The following is a 15,960-nucleotide window of genomic DNA, read 5'->3' on the forward strand; positions in this document are numbered from 1 at the left end:
TTTGATATAGTAGCCTGGGCTGGCATTTGTGTTCTCTTAGGGTCTGTATGACATCAGCTCAGTATCTTCTAGCTTTCATAGTCTCTGTTGAGAAGTCTGGTATAATTCTGGTAGGTCTGCTTTTATATGTTACTTGACCTTTTTCCCTTACCACTTATAATATTCTTTCTTTGTTTTGTGTATTTGGTGTTTTGTGTATTATGTAATGGAGGAATTTCTTTTCTTGTCCATCTATTTTTAGTTCTGTAGGTTTCTTGTATGTTTATGGGCATCTCTTTCTTTAGGTTAGGGAAGTTTTGTTGAAGATATTTACTGGCCCTTTAAGTTGGGAATCTTCATTCTCTTCTGTACCTATTATCCTTAGGTTTGATCGTCTCATTGTATCCTGGATTTCCTGGTTGTTTTGGGTTAGGAGTTTTTTGTGTTTTGCATTTTCTTTGACTGTTGTGACAATGTTTTCTATGGTATCTTCTGCCGCTGAGATTCTCTTTTCTATCTCTTGTGACGTTTGATCTCTTTCCTAGGTTTTCTCTATTTCCAGGGTTGTCTCCCTTTGTGATTTCTTTATGGTTTCAGCTTCCATTTTTAGATCCTGGATTGTTTTGTTTAATTTCTTCATGTGTTTGGTTGTGTTTTCCTGTAATTCTTTAAGGGAGACATGTGTTTCCACTTTAAGGGCTTCTATCTGTTTACTTGTGTTGTCCAGTATTTCTTTAAGGGAGGCATTTATGTCCTTCTTAAAGTCCTCTATCATCATGATGAAATGTGATTTTTAAATCCAAATCTTGCTTTTCTGGTATGTTCGGTTATCCAGGACTTGCTGTGGTGGGAGAACTGTGTTCTGATGATGCCAATAGTCTTGGTTTCTGACTACCTTTTCCTGTTCCAGCCTGATTGAAGCCTGAGTGAAGCAGGCTTGTGGGCCAGTGACATCCAGGAATTAAGAGGTTTTTGGAACCCAGAAGGTCGCAGATGTCATCATGCCACAAAATGAATATATTGAATTGTACCACAAATGATATGGATATCGTTTGGACTACCATGAGAAAAGAGAAAGAAAGAAAGGAGGTGGGGAGGCCCATGAACGTTCAAAGAAGGCAAAAAAATAAAAAAAAGATTGGGCTGAAGGCTAAGGTCTACCATAAACAGCACCATGTGGAGAAAATATAAATGAAAAAGACCATTAAGATGCATGAAAAGAGAAACACCAAGCCGAAAGATGAAGAGAAGACTCCACAGGGAGCAGTCCCTGCCTATCTGCTGCACAGAGAGGGGCAATCGAGAGCAAAAGTACTGCCCAACATGATTAAGCAGAAACAAAGAGAAAAGGCAGGAAAATGGGAGGTCCCTCTACCCAAAATTTGTGCCCAAGGAGAAACAGAAGTATTGAAAGTTATTCGAACAGGAAAAAGAAAAAAAGAAGGCATGGAAGAGAATGGTTACAAATGTCTGCTTTGTTGGTGATAGTTTTACAAGAAATCCACCTAAATATGAAAGCCTCATTTGGCCAATGGGTCTATGTTTCAAAAAAAGCCCATGTCCCACACCCTGAGCTGAAAGCTACCTTTTGCCTGCCTATACTTGGTGTGTAAAAGAATCCATCATCTTCATTATATACAACCCTGGGTGTGATCACCAGAGGTACAATCATTGAAGTGAATGTGAGCGAGCTGGGCCCTGTGACACAAGGAGGCAAGGTCATTTGGGGAAAGTATGACCAAGTTGCCAACAATCCTGAAAATGATGGGTGTATAAATGAACTCTTGCTTGTTTGAATAGTGATGTCCTACAAGTCATTCCACTCACTACGGAAAACACCATCGCTGTGATCTTTCAGAACTACCAAGCAGCCTTACCCCATGTGCAGTCATCAAGAAGAATTTATTAAATTGTAACAATCAAGAAGTATTTATTAAATTGTAAAGGAAAATAAAAACTGCCCAATTTTACAGTTGGTTTGGGGTATAATGGCTTACATGTTGATAAAATTTAGTGACTGAGTATCAAGCATTAAAAAAATTAGTCTACATTTCTGTTGCTTGCATCTTGCCATTTGGTTATCTCTGGTGTTAGTTGGTCTTGCTGTCTCTGCATGGAGCTTGTCCATCCTCTTGGCCTGTGAGTCTGTGATTTTAGGAGTGAGAGCACTCCTGGGAGACCAGCTGTCTCCTGGCAGGCTCTGGGTCTAGAGGGCTGTGAGACAGCCTTAGCTCTTGGTGCAGGTAGAGACAGGAAGGATCCTGTCTCAGGATTCCTGTGCACTGTGTGTTCCTGACAGGTCTCTGTTTGGATAGTTATTGGAGTGGAAGTGGGGTCTCACCTGTGGGCTTAGGAGTGAGACCAACTTTCTCCGGGCAGGGTAAGGTTTGGAGGGTGTAGCCTTAGCTCCAGGACACTGATGGGGATAGGCAGATATTAATAAAACAGTGTAAAGTATAATTTACAAAAGATGAGTGAGTGACAGAACCTAGTATACAACACTAGGTCCAGAGTAGACAGTCTTATATTGCTTACTTAAATGTATGCTTAGAAATTTAATCTTATATTAAACATTCTCATCAAAAATGATAAAGTAGGAAATTTTAAAGAGAATCAATAGCTTCATCTTTAAAGATTCTTTTTATTTCTATTTCTATGTGTATCTCTGGGTTTATGACCACCTGCATTAGTTACTGAGGAGACCAGAAGAGGGCTTTGGGTCCTCTGTAGCTGAAGTTACAGGTGATTGGGTGCTGCCTCATAAGGGTGCTGGGAATCAAACTTCAGTCCTTTGCAAGAACAGCAGATGCTCTTACTGCGTGTCCATCTTCTTTAGCACCTGGGTATGTTTATAGTATACATTTTATCAATGTCACAAGTATGTTTTATTTTAAAAGATGCTAAGTTGTAAACATTAAATATTTATTGCTCTTGGTATATCAATAATGCATCAATCAATTGGTTTATGAAAATAAGAAAATGAATTAGCATAACTCACTACATTAATAGGCTAAAAGCAAAAATTTGTATGACTTTTACCAATAGACAGAGAGCATTTGACAACGCCCAATTTCCATTTGAGACTGAAAAGGACTTTCAACAAATTTGAAATAGAGGTAGAATTTCTCAGCCTTATTAGGAACTTTTACAAAAATCCTGTAACTAACATCCTGTTTTCTGGTGTGACATTTGAAACTTTCTCTTTTAGCATCACAAGGCAACAGAGTCTGTTTAACTACTACTTTTGACTGTCATACTAGAATTCTTAATTAATGCAACAAAACAAGAAAAGGAAATGAAGTATATGCAAATTAGAAAGGAAGATATAAAAGTCTTTGTTCTCAAAAAACACATCTATCTGTGTAGAAAATCTGGGAGAATCAGAGGGAGAAAGGAAACGCTGTTAATATGTAGCCCATTATCTTTCTAAATACCAATAACAAACACGCAGTATTGCAAATTAAAAACCACATTACAATTGCACCACCTCTACCAATAAATGAAAAAAATAAATGTATAAATATACAAAAATATGTACAAGGAGAAAACTATAACATTTCTTTAACAAATAACCTTAAAACAATGGAAGAAAAGTATCTATAGTAATAGATAAGAAGACCAAATGTTGTAGATATGTTATTTCTTAATTAAAGCTATAAATTCAACACAGTTTCAAACACAAAACACATCTTTTTGATATTGACAAGCTGATTGTAGCATTTATATAAGAAGGAAAACACCAAGAATAGCCAACTGAGAATTGAAGGTGAAGAATAAATTCTTTTGGATAGGGCTGACACTATCGAACCTGCAAAAATATACTTTAAGCTACAGTGATCAAGCCAGTATGTGGGTGGCAAAAGAATACACAAGAAGATCAATAGAATAGACAAGAGTAGATAAGAAAGTCAAGAAGTGGGGTTGGGGATTTAGCTCAGCGGTAGAGCGCTTGCCTAGCGAGCGCAAGGCCCTGGGTTCGGTCCCCAGCTCCGAAAAAAAAAAAAAAAGAAAAAAAAAGAAAAAAAAAAAGAAAAAAAAAAGAAAGCCAAGAAGTAGAGCTTTCATAAACACTGTTTGTCTTTTACAAAGGAACAAAGGCAATCTAGTAGACCAGAGGTTATCTTTCTATCAAATAGTACTGGAACAACTGGAGATCTACTTTCAAAAACTTATCTAAGCAGAGATCTCATAGCATTTATAAACATTAGTTCAGGAGGGATCATGGATCAAAATGAAAAACTTTACATCATATAAAGGCAAACGAATATTTTGGTGAACATGTATATACTGGTAATTTTTAGATATAACACTGAAGACTTGATCCATGAGGGGATGCACTGGTAATCTGTACTTCATTGACATTAAAATCTTGTACTATGTTAAAGACAATGTTAAGAAAACAGGAAGAGGGGTTAGGGGGATGTTGGCCTGGAAACCAGGAAGGGGAATAACAATCGAAATGTAAATAAGAAATAGTCAAGTTAATAAAGATGGGAAAAAAAGAAATGTTTTGTTCCAAAATAGGGGAAAAAAAAGGAACGGCGATTAAATGATAGAAAAAAAAAGAAGAAAATAGGAAGAATTTACAGAGGGAGAACCTACTTATAAAAGATCAAAATATATTATCTGGAAATTGTTTAAAGAAAAAAGATACAGATTATGATGGACTTATCAAAGATATTCAAAGATCTCTTAAAGATAAACATTAAGAAAATGAATATTCCAGGGGCTGAAGAAACATCTCAGCAGTTCAGAACACTGACTGCTCTTATAGAGTTCCTGAGTTCAATTCCCAGCAACCACATGGTGGCTCGCAACCTTCTATAATGGGAAATGATGGCCTTTTCTGGTGTGGCTGAAGACAGCTAGAGTGTAGTCATATCCATTAAATAAATGATTCTCTTTTTTTCTTTATTAACTTGAATATTTCTTATTTACATTTTGATTATTATTCCCTTTCCCGGTTTCCGGGCCAACATCCCCCTCCCCTTCTCTATGGGTGTTCCCCTCCCCATCCTCCCCCCTTTACCGCCCTTCCCCCAACAATCATGTTCACTGGGGGTTCAGTCTTGGCAGGACCAAGGGCTTCCCCTTCCACTGGTGCTCTTACTAGGATATTCATTGCTACCTATGAGGTTGGAGCCCAGGGTCAGTCCATGTATAGTCTTTGGGCAATGGCTTAGTCCCTGGAAGCTCTGGTTGCTTGGCATTGTTGTTCATATGGGGTCTCGAGCCCCTTCAAGCTCTTTCAGTTCTTTCTCTGATTCCTTCAACGGGGGTCCTGTTCTCAGTTCAGTGGTTTGCTGCTGGCATTCGCCTCTGTACTTGCTGTATTCTGGCTGTGTCTCTCAGGAGATCTACATCCGGCTCCTGTCTGCCTGCACTTCTTTGCTTCATCCATCTTGTCTAATTGGGTGGCTGTATATGTATGGGCCACATGTGGGGCAGGCACTGAATGGGTGTTCCTTCTGCCTCTGTTTTAAACTTTGCCTCCCTATCTCTACCAAGGGTATTCTTGTTCCCCTTTTAAAGAAGGAGTGAAGCATTTGCATTTTGGTCATCCCTCTTGAGTTTCATGTGTTCTGTGCAACTAGGGCAATTCAAGCATTTGGGCTAATAGCCACTTATCAATGAGTGCATACTATGTGTGTTTTTCTGTGATTGGGTTACCTCACTCAGGATGATATTTTCCAGTTCCATCCATTTGCCTATGAATTTCATAAAGTCAGTGTTTTGATAGATGAGTAATATTCTATTGTGTAGATGTACCACATTTTCTGTATCCATTCCTCTGTTGAAGGGCATCTGGGTTCTTTCCATCTTCTGGCTATTATAAATAAGGCTGCTATGAGCATAGTGGAGCATGTGTCTTTGTTATATGTTGGGGCATCTTTTGGGTATATGCCCAAGAGAGGTATAACTGGGTCCTCAGGTAGTTCAATGTCCAATTTTCTGAGGAAACTCCAGACTGATTTCCAGAATGGTTGTACCAGTCTGCAATCCCACCAACAATGGAGGAGTGTTCCTTTTTCTCCACATCCTTAAATAAATGATTCTTAAAGAAAATAGGAAATGAATATTCCAATGTAAAATGATCATAAGGCCAATGACCCACTGCTGTGGCTACTTGCATAGGACCTGCAGGTTCCGTATGTCAGTGTTTCAGCATTGGAGGAGGAAGGGTTCCCAACTCTCATTGGGAGATGATTAATAGCTAACAGTGAATGGAGGAAGATGTATCACCTTATTTAGTAGTGTAGCCACTAATAAATTGCCCATTCTCCAGTAATTAATCTCCCATCTGTGCTCACACAGGCAATGCCAATTAATCTCGGTGAGCTATACACATGCACAGAAAAGAACGAATGCAGGAAAGAGAAAATGTTGAAATGAAGAATGAATTTAAGAGGAAAAGAAGAAGGAATGAGATGGGTAAAATGGAGTAACAACAACAACAAAAAAAAACCCCAAACGATTCACTATGTACATGCAAATAATAGGAAATAATTTTTAAAAGGGAAAAGGACTTAAACTTTTTATTGCTGTTTCTCCTTAGAAGATATATGACCAACACCATTATATCTGAGAAAATGCAAATTTTAGCAATAGCAAAAATCTACTTCATATGTATTATTGTGGCTATACTAAGGAAAGAAAGTAACAGGTGTTGAAGATATGAAGATACCAGAATCCTCATATACTATATTTTGGCACTATAAAATACATTATCCACCTTGGAAATCAGCCTACAGTTTTTTTATTAGATATATTTCTTCACTTACATTTCAAATGTTATTCCCTTTCCTGGTTTCCTGTCCATAAACCCCCATCCTCTCCCCCTCCCTCATGTGGGTGCTCCCCCCACTCACCCCCCTTACTGCTCCCCCCCAACATTCCCCTGCACTGGGAGTCCAACCTTGGCAGGACCAATGGCTTCCCCTTCCACTAGTGCCCCAAGGCTATTCTCTGTTACATAGGCAGTTGGAGCCCAGGCTCAGTCCATATATAGACTTTGGGCAGTGGTTTAGTCACTGGAAGCTCTGGTTGGTGGGCATTGTTGTTCTTATTGGGTTGCAAGCCTCTTCAACTCTTTCAATCCTTCCTCTAATTCCCCCAAAGGGGGTCCTGGTCTCAGTTCAGTGGTTTGCTGCTAGCATTGACCTGTATTGCACATGCTCTGGATGTGTCTCTCAGGAGAGATCTATATCCGTTCCCTTTCAGCATGCGTTTTTTAGCTTCATCAGTCTTATCTAGTTTTGGTGGCTGTATATATATGGGCCACATGTGGGGCAGGCTCTGAATGGCCGTTCCTTGAGTCACTGCTCTAAACTTTGCTTCCATATCCCCTCCTATGGATATTTTTTCCCCTTTTAAGAAGGAGTGGGGACATCCACACTTTGGCCATCCTTCTTCTTGAGCTTCCTGTGGTCTGTGGATTGCATCTTGGGTAATTTGAGCTTTTTAGCCTACAGTTTTAAAGGGTCACAGAAGTAGGAAGGTTGAGAAAGTAATAGCTAAAGAATAAGTGGTTGGTTTCTGAATTGAGGAAAATGTCATAAAATTTGCTATAGTAATTTTTGCACGAATATATTATAATCCTACAAAATAATTAGTGTCATTGTGACATTTTCACATACTGTTTGTATATACCACACTCATTGGTCTCTCTGGTCCCCCTTTTTTCCCTCCTCCTGGCCCCCAATCTGTTCCCAAATAATCCCTCTTCTACTTTCACATTCCTTTGTTAAATTTCTATTCTGAATGTAAGACAACTTGTTATACTTGTTTTTATGCAGTTGGTTTATTTTACAAATATGATTTCTAGTTTCAAACATTTCCTTGCAAGCAACATGATTTCATTCATCTTTGTGTCTAAATAATACTCTACTGTGTATTGATGCCACATTTTATTTATGCATTCATCTCTTGCTGGGGACTTAAGGTGATTCTACAACTTTTGTGTTATGAATACTGTCACAATAAACATGGCAAGTAGGATCTTTAATGTGCACTGACTTTGATTCCATTGGATATATATACAGGGCTAGTACAGCAAAATCATATTAGATTGTAGTTTCAGTTTTTTTGAAAACATCTCTACTGATTTCCACAGCGGTTCCACTAATTTGTATTCCTACACTAGTGTCTAGAGAATATTTCTTTCTATACATCCTTACTAATATTTATTTTTTTGATGGTAGCCATTCTGACTGAGGTGCTATAGATTCTCAAAGTACTTTCAATCTGCATTGCTCTGATGGCTAAAGATGCATGCCACTTTCCCATGTTTTTGTCTATTTGTACATTCTTGGATTCTAATTGTTTCACAGATCTATAAATGTACTAAATCTCACTAAAGTACATTCTTTAATAGTAAAATTTGTGCATGTGCCCTATATGACCCATGTACCAGTATACAGTTTAAGACCCTGTTAAGCAAGCACATTGAAGGTATAAAAGATCCAATTAAAACATTAAAGGGATAAAAATCACAACAAATGACATGATTTTACTTCAGAATATCAGTGTTAATTATACAGCAAAGAAGAAAACATGAACGTATAGCAATAACTATTTAAAATAATACATAGAAACAAATAACAAGTGTGTATTAATAAATCAAAGAACATCTTAGTAAAAGACATAATTGTGACTGAAATCACCATAGCGGAAAACAAAAGAGTGCTGGCAAAGAAAGTCTTTGAAGTATAGTAGTTGAAATATATATCAATTTGATGAAATAAACACACACACACACACACACACACACACACACGAATAGATCATGAACCTTAAGTTTAGGAATTATATCAAGAAACATCAGAATTAAATTATTCAGCATTAGTGTTAAACAAATTGAAAGCAGTCAGAGGAACAGAAATGTTCTCCAGTTATAGGATAACTGAAGTGTTCAAAGAAGTTATAAAACAAGAAGGAAGCGAGACATTTTTATGGTAATGAAAGGGAATTGTATAACCTAAAATTCTATAGTTAATATCTTTCAGAAATGAAGATAAAAAATTAGTTGTTAGGCTGAAAAATCTGAATGATATCACAAATAACAGACTCCTAGCAGGAGGAATACTAATGGAAGTCTCATAGCAAAAGAAAGAGAATGCAAAAATATGGATGCATAGAAAGTTATTATGAGGGCAAAGAGTGGAAACTACATTGGTATATCAGATTGTTGATATTGTCTGTCAACTGGATAGGATCAATAACCATTGCAGTGACAAGGCTTGGGGCATGTTTATGAGCAATTATCTATATTATATTAATAACTGACTTGGGATGACACACCATGAATATGAGCTGAGGTCCTGGACTGAAATAGGAGAATGAAAGCTGAGAACTAGCAATCATTTCTCTGGCTCTGGGCTGGATGAAATGAAATAAGTTGCAGTAAGCTCCCGCTGCCATGATTCCCTACCATGATTGGGCTGTATCCTTGAAACGTGAGTCCCAATAAACCATTCCCTCCAAATTGCTTTTGTTAGACTATTTTTTCTATAGCAACAGGACAAGTAACAGATGCAATATATAGAAAGAAAATTAGTTTGCCTATTTAAGTCTCTTTGGGATATTTTAGCAAAAACTTGAGATACATAAATATAAAACATTTGCCATTGATATTACGAATCTTGGAATATGAAAAAAATGTGAGCATTGTATTTTTATTTATCTTGTCTTCATATTAAATTAAATATACACATTATATTTATGTACATATGGAAGGCATACAATTTCATCTAAGGCAGAATGGGATGAGTTTGAATGTGTACTATAAACCATAAATTAAACATTATCTAAATTAAATTAAATTTATTAGCTTAAGTGAAACCTTCCAAGCTATACAGAAAATTCACAATAAATAGTCATATACATTTGTTATTTAAAAATAAAACAACAAATGTGTAATAGAGGTGTATACCACCCAATATTTGTCCAGAAAAACAGAACAAACAGGATGATAAGGTCTCTGGTGATATTTTATCCACATAGGTGGAGAATATCCACTCACTAATCAGTTACATCCTAGTGGCAATGATGTAATGGTTTATTTCAACTTGACAGAATCTGGACTTGACTGGGAGAAGCGCATCCATGTATGTCTTTGGGAAAGTGATCTTCATTACATTTGATGTGGCTCATTGTGGGGAAGAGATTACAGGCTGGGATTTTGGACTGCAGAAATGGAGAAAGGGAGTTAAGCAGCAATATACCTTAATAGTTCTCTGCTTCCTGGTTGTGGATACAATGTGACCCAATGCTTCAAGACTCTGCTCCTTTGACTTCCTCGCTATCATGGACTATGCCCTTGAAAAGGGAGACAAAATCAACCTTTTATCACCCAAGTTGTGTTTGTCAAATTATTTATCACTGCATCAGAGAAAGTGACTAAACAGGGGATTCATGTTAATCTGTTTGTGTAATGAAACAACATCTAATACAGCAGCTGGAATTGGAGTCAATACCTTGTACAATTTACAGTAATCTGCCATTATTCTCCATGATCAAACTACCTTCTACATATGCCAAGAGGATGACACGAATGCTGGTGTGGTAGGAATCACTACTCCTATATCTTCAAGTCTTTGAGGATGGCATTAATCTCTGCGGTTCTCCAAGGAATAGGATGTGGCTTTTGCTTTACTGTGGATAAAGGGAGAAATGGTTTTAATGGCAACTGTTTGAACTTTCATATCTCAAACGTACAAGTTAGCGAAATAGAAATATTATGTTTACTGTGAAGCAGTCCAAAGTTAAAGGACTATTAAGACCTGACCTCCACAAGCTACTATTCTGCACAGTGGGCAACACTGTCTGTCATATTATATCTACTGTGAAAAAAATCCAGAGCTAAAGCACTATTGATACCTGATCTCCATAAGCTACTACTCTGATCAGTGGGCCACAATGTCACTTTAGAACCCGTGTTGGTATATTTTCCTATGGCACAGTGCACAATTCTACTGAAAGAAAATTGTGGATCCTTTTTGGGAAAGTTGGCAGGAAGATATAGATACAGAATAGAATTTTCTAGTAGACTGAGATTTTGTATCATGAGACCCTCTTCTTCATTTGAGGTGTTCTGGGCCTGTCAAATGACAGAAGTCAAGGAGTTCATTGACTCTGGTTTCATGATTCTGGTTGGACTTTATTGCTCATTCAACATGGGTCCTTTTCAGTTATGCAGATTAAGCAATTGATTAGGTCCCTTTCAGGCTTTCTTTCTCTAATCTGCTAGCTGATGCCATAGATTTGTAGAGGTCGGTCTCTCCATATGGATTGCTGTTTTGGCTTTGTTGTTCTTTTCCCTCTTTTCGGTGGGAGGGGTGTCTATCTCTTTTAGGCCAGCAAGATAGTGCCATTAGAGACTTCTCATACTGGAAATGACTTTTCTCATCAATATTCATTGCAGTTGTTACCCTTATTCATATCTCTGTCCCTGGTGGCTACATAGCATTTGAAACCCTCTCCCTTCTTCTGTGATCCTGTATTTAGCACTTCTTTAAAAAGGCTTCATTGTCCTCATTAGTATACACAACTAGATCTTTTCATCCTAATGTTATAGTGCTTTAAATGATATCAATCTTCTTTTCAGGTTGCAGGAAGAAGATTGTAAATCAATTATTAACCACACTCATGCTTTGGAACTCAACTACGTTCATCTTACTTACATTTCACAAGTATGGGACTATAACTCGTATTCTAAGGTTTGTCCTACAGTGAAAATCAATCATAGAACTTGTCGGTGACACCAATAATCAACTTACACAGCCATGGAGAATCATGTTTTCTAGACATTTTATGAATATTGAGATGGTCTTAAATGATAAGTCAAATTCCATTCTCACTACACTTTTGAATCTCTTCCTCTACATTAAAGTAAGACTTCTAATTAATTCACTAGGAGTCTTTTAGTTCTTGTTTTACCTTACCGACCAGCCACACTTTTAGAAACTTTTCAAGCTCCACAAGGTACAACATTAAATGCAGAATCTCTCATAGCAAACTGACATAAATGGATTTCTCCAGTCTTCCATTTTAGCCTATACCTTTAATGTACAATGTCACATATGTTCCCTGTATATCTGACTCTAGTTACTAGTTGAGAAGCATGACAATTTTGTGTGTAGATACCAAAGCGATTCAGAACTCTCCTCCCGTATAACAATTAGCCACAGGGGAGGGAGGCCATTATAGAATTGCTTTTTAGGACACATAAGTTTAATTTTAAACAAGGAGAGAGAGGTCATTCTCACTTAGAGTCAACAGGTCTTTCTTACCATTAAAGACTCATCAGAATGTAGAGTCTCTTTGTACCGAGCTTCACAGTATCTTTCTATGTATTTGCATTGGAAATTTCAGGATCCAATTTTTATATAATCAATGGAAAACAAGTAAATATTCTTCTCTTAAATGATTTCTTTTTGTTTCCTAGACTACTGCATGAGTTATGGCCTGCTTTTAGTGGAGAAATTGGGGATTGGAGGAATTTGACAACCATATAATTTACACAGGGAGGTCGTCCCAGTCATACCCATTGTGGAATATATTTCTGTTTTCACAGGAAAAGAAAACGTGATTGTTTTCTCTGCAGAATTTCCCCCTGCTTAATTTTTCTTTTGTGCTAACCCTTGTTGCTCATAAAAGATGTCCTAAGCATAATTACTTTATATCTGATGGGTAGACAAGGATTTGTCTCAAATTAAAAGACCTAGACATCTGACTGCCATTGGATGTGGTAGAAAGACGGAAAATCTAATTGGCAACCATGGTCTCACTCCTACCAGTTGTCTGTCTTTTCCGTTTTCTTGGTGGGAGGGGTGTTTATCTCTTTTAGGCCAGCAATGCAGGACCATTAGAGACTTCTCATACTGGAGATGACTTTTCCCATCAATACTCATTGCAGTTGTTACCCTCATTCGTATCTCTGTCCCTGGTGGCCACATAGCATTTGAAACCCTCTCCCTTCTGCTGTGAGCCTGATCTAGCACCTCTTTAAAAAGGCTGCATTGTCCTCGTTAGTATACACAACTAGATCTTTTCGTCCTAATGTTATGCTGCTTTAAATGATATTAATCTTCTTTTCAGATTGCAGGAGGAAGATTGTAAATCAAATGGGTAGGTAAAGTGGCCCAGGGCAGTGGTTTGTCATGGTCCAGATGTTCATGTAATCCTTCTTCAACCTCAGGTCTCCTCTCCATTTAGAGTGAAAATGTTACAGCAATGTGGGCGGCGCAGGCTGTACTTGAGCTAAGGTGATTGATAAATCAATTTGATAAAGAAAAACCCTTCAGGGCCCCTGCGCATAATTTTCTAAGAACATTTTGGCAATCTATCACTACTAGGTACATCCATCAAATAAACAGGTGTGTAGGTTTTTTCCTTTCTCCCCTACTCCAATCTCCCTCTTCCTCCCTTTGCCTTTTTCTTTTAAATGAGTTTCACTGTCGCCTTTGTCATAGACAGAAATTGTCTTTTCAAGGCAATATAAAGATTTTTTAAAAGCTTATAAATACCCAGCCCATTTTTCTCATATACAAGAGCCCAAAAGGAACACTAAGGTTTCATTTTCTCTGACAAATAATCCACATATTTTATTTCTAAAAATAAGAAGAAATCAATCAGCCTAGTGACTCCATGGACCGATTTTCTAACTCAGAATTTATCATCATTCTGCTTGCTGTTCTTAGTTAGGAAAGTTTAGCATTGAAAAACCTCAATTTACATGTTGGCAATCTGTGATATTAATCAATTGAATGAGTATATTAAGGGTAGTGCTGGTATGTTCAGTTGGGAATCTTATACATTTCTGCTTTGTGCACTAAGAAAATACTTTGTGTTGGGCATAGGAGTGCCCACCAGGAATTCTAACACTTAGGAGGCAGAGGCATAAGATTTTCATAAGTTTCCCAGTCTGGTCTATGTTGTGAATTATGACAGTCTTGTATACATGGTAAATTACAAGCCACTGAGGACTAGACAGTGAGAGAGACCCTGTCTTTTAAAGCCCAAAGTAAAATAAACAGAAAGTATCCAGCTTTGACATAGGAACTTGGGCAAGCAATCAATATTTTCATCCATCTTTATCTTGATTGTGATGATGGCACCATTGGTGCATAAATGTCACAACTACTGAGTCACATACTTCCAATATGCAAAGCTTATTATACTTCAATTATAACTTTAATAGCTCTTTCAGAGAGAATTTGCAGATAAATGATTTTTAATTGTGTTTTTGCACTAAGACAAACTGTTGGTGGTTGTCTTAGTCAGGGCTTCTATTCCTGCAAAAAATATCATGACCAAGAAGCAAGTTGGGGAGGAAAGGGTTTATTCAGCTTACTTCCATGTTGCTGTTCATCACCAAAGAAAGTCAGGACTGGAACTCAAGCAGGTCAGGAAGGAGAAGCTGATGTAGGGGCCATGGAGGGATGTTTCTTTTCTTTTTTTTTTTAAGATTTTATTTATTCATTTTATATATGACGAGTACACTGTAGCTTTCTTCAGACACACCAGAAGAGGGCATCGGATCCCATTACAGATGGTTGTGAGCCACCATGTGGTTGCTGGGATTTGAACTCAGGACCTCTGGAAGAGCAGTCAGTGCTCTTAACCGCTGAGCCATCTCTCCAGCCCTGGAGGGATGTTTCTTACTGGCTTGCTCTCTTATAAAACTCACGACTACCAGCCCAGGGATGGCACCACCCATGATGGGCTGGGTCCTTCCCTCTTGATCACTAGTTGAGAAAATGCCTAACAGGTGGACCTCATGATGGCATTTCCACAACTGAGGCTCCTTTTTCCTGATAACTCCAGCTTGTGTCAAGTTGACACACAAAACTAGCCAGTACAGTGGTTAAGAAAACTGGAAAGACATGTGGTCCTGCTATTTCTTAGCTGAGTGCCTTTCGGGGTTCCTTTAGGAAAAAAAACAGCAAACAAGCAAACAAGCAAACAAACAAACAAACAACCCCAATTCCTTGAGTACCATCTGAAGATAAGGAAAGTAATGAGAAAACATAACTCAAATATTCAGAACTAAATGAAATAGCACATGTAGCACAAATAAAGCTTGAGAGAAATGGCAGGCACTATTTTGCTTGGAACTATTAGAATTTAATTTTTGTCTTGGTGGAAAGTATATAGAACCACAAGAAGCTATACAGAACAACACATGCACAGAAACAAGGAACAATACTGTAGCATTGAGAATATCATCACGTGTAAAATGGCTGAACATTTATGGGTTTGGGCATCTTCAGCAAGTGAGGAGAGTTTATGTTGAGGGCAGCCAGTACAAATCTATTCTCTGAAATAATTGGCAATAAGGGTTCTTTTGTATAGGTTCCTTAAATCAGCTGATCCCAAGTTCAAATGCATTGGAGCTTATGGACATTTCTTCTTGTAGAGCAATATACTTGAGGGAAAAATGCGTCTAGACTAAACTTGTGCAGACTTTACTCTTGTTATTTTCTCCATCATTGGCTCCAACCCTCCTAATGCAGTGACCCTTGAATACAGTTCCTCATGCTGTGGTGACCCCCAACATTAACATTATTTCATTGCAACTTCCTAACTGTAATTTTGCTACTATTGTGAATTGTATTGCAAATATCTGATAGGCAGGATGTCTGATATGTGCCCCCTGTGAAAGGGTCTTTAAAATTTCCAGGGGATTGCAACTCACAGGTTGAGAACCACTGCTTTCAAGCATGCGGTATAACAACTGTTAATATGGTACTTGCATTTTATGGGGGATTATAAATAATCTACGAACGATTGAAGGAATTTAGAAAGATATGCATGTGCTTGATACAAATATTGTATAGTGTTATAAAGAAGACTCGAGCGTCCTTGATAGTTGGTTTCTGGGTCCTAGAACAAATCTTCCTCAGATACTGAGGAGCAACCAGAGAAACAGTTGAAAAGTACTTGATTCTGAACAATAATTGGCAGGCTGGATATAGATTT

General features: G+C 37.7%; 1 protein-coding gene and 1 pseudogene across 4 annotated transcripts in view; one reads left to right on the forward strand and one right to left on the reverse strand.

The window, feature by feature from the left end:
* Trpc5 (transient receptor potential cation channel, subfamily C, member 5) overlaps window positions 1–15,960 on the reverse strand; it is a 284,811-nt gene that overhangs the window by 169,239 nt on the left and 99,612 nt on the right. The window contains exons 2-3 of one of the 4 annotated variants that reach the window (XM_063279765.1): window positions 10,503–10,632; window positions 10,203–10,296 (exon numbers count right to left, since the gene is read on the reverse strand). The exons of the other annotated variants lie outside the window; for them this stretch is intronic. The gene's annotated coding sequence lies outside the window, so the exon portion shown is untranslated. The remainder of the gene's footprint in view (window positions 1–10,202; window positions 10,297–10,502; window positions 10,633–15,960) is intronic. 4 annotated transcript variants of the gene reach the window in all.
* On the forward strand, window positions 981–4,016 carry LOC108349245 (ribosome biogenesis protein NSA2 homolog pseudogene; annotated as a pseudogene).

Source organism: Rattus norvegicus, chromosome X, assembly GCF_036323735.1.
Source record: "Rattus norvegicus strain BN/NHsdMcwi chromosome X, GRCr8, whole genome shotgun sequence".
In the NCBI taxonomy this organism is placed as follows: Eukaryota; Metazoa; Chordata; class Mammalia; order Rodentia; family Muridae; genus Rattus; species Rattus norvegicus.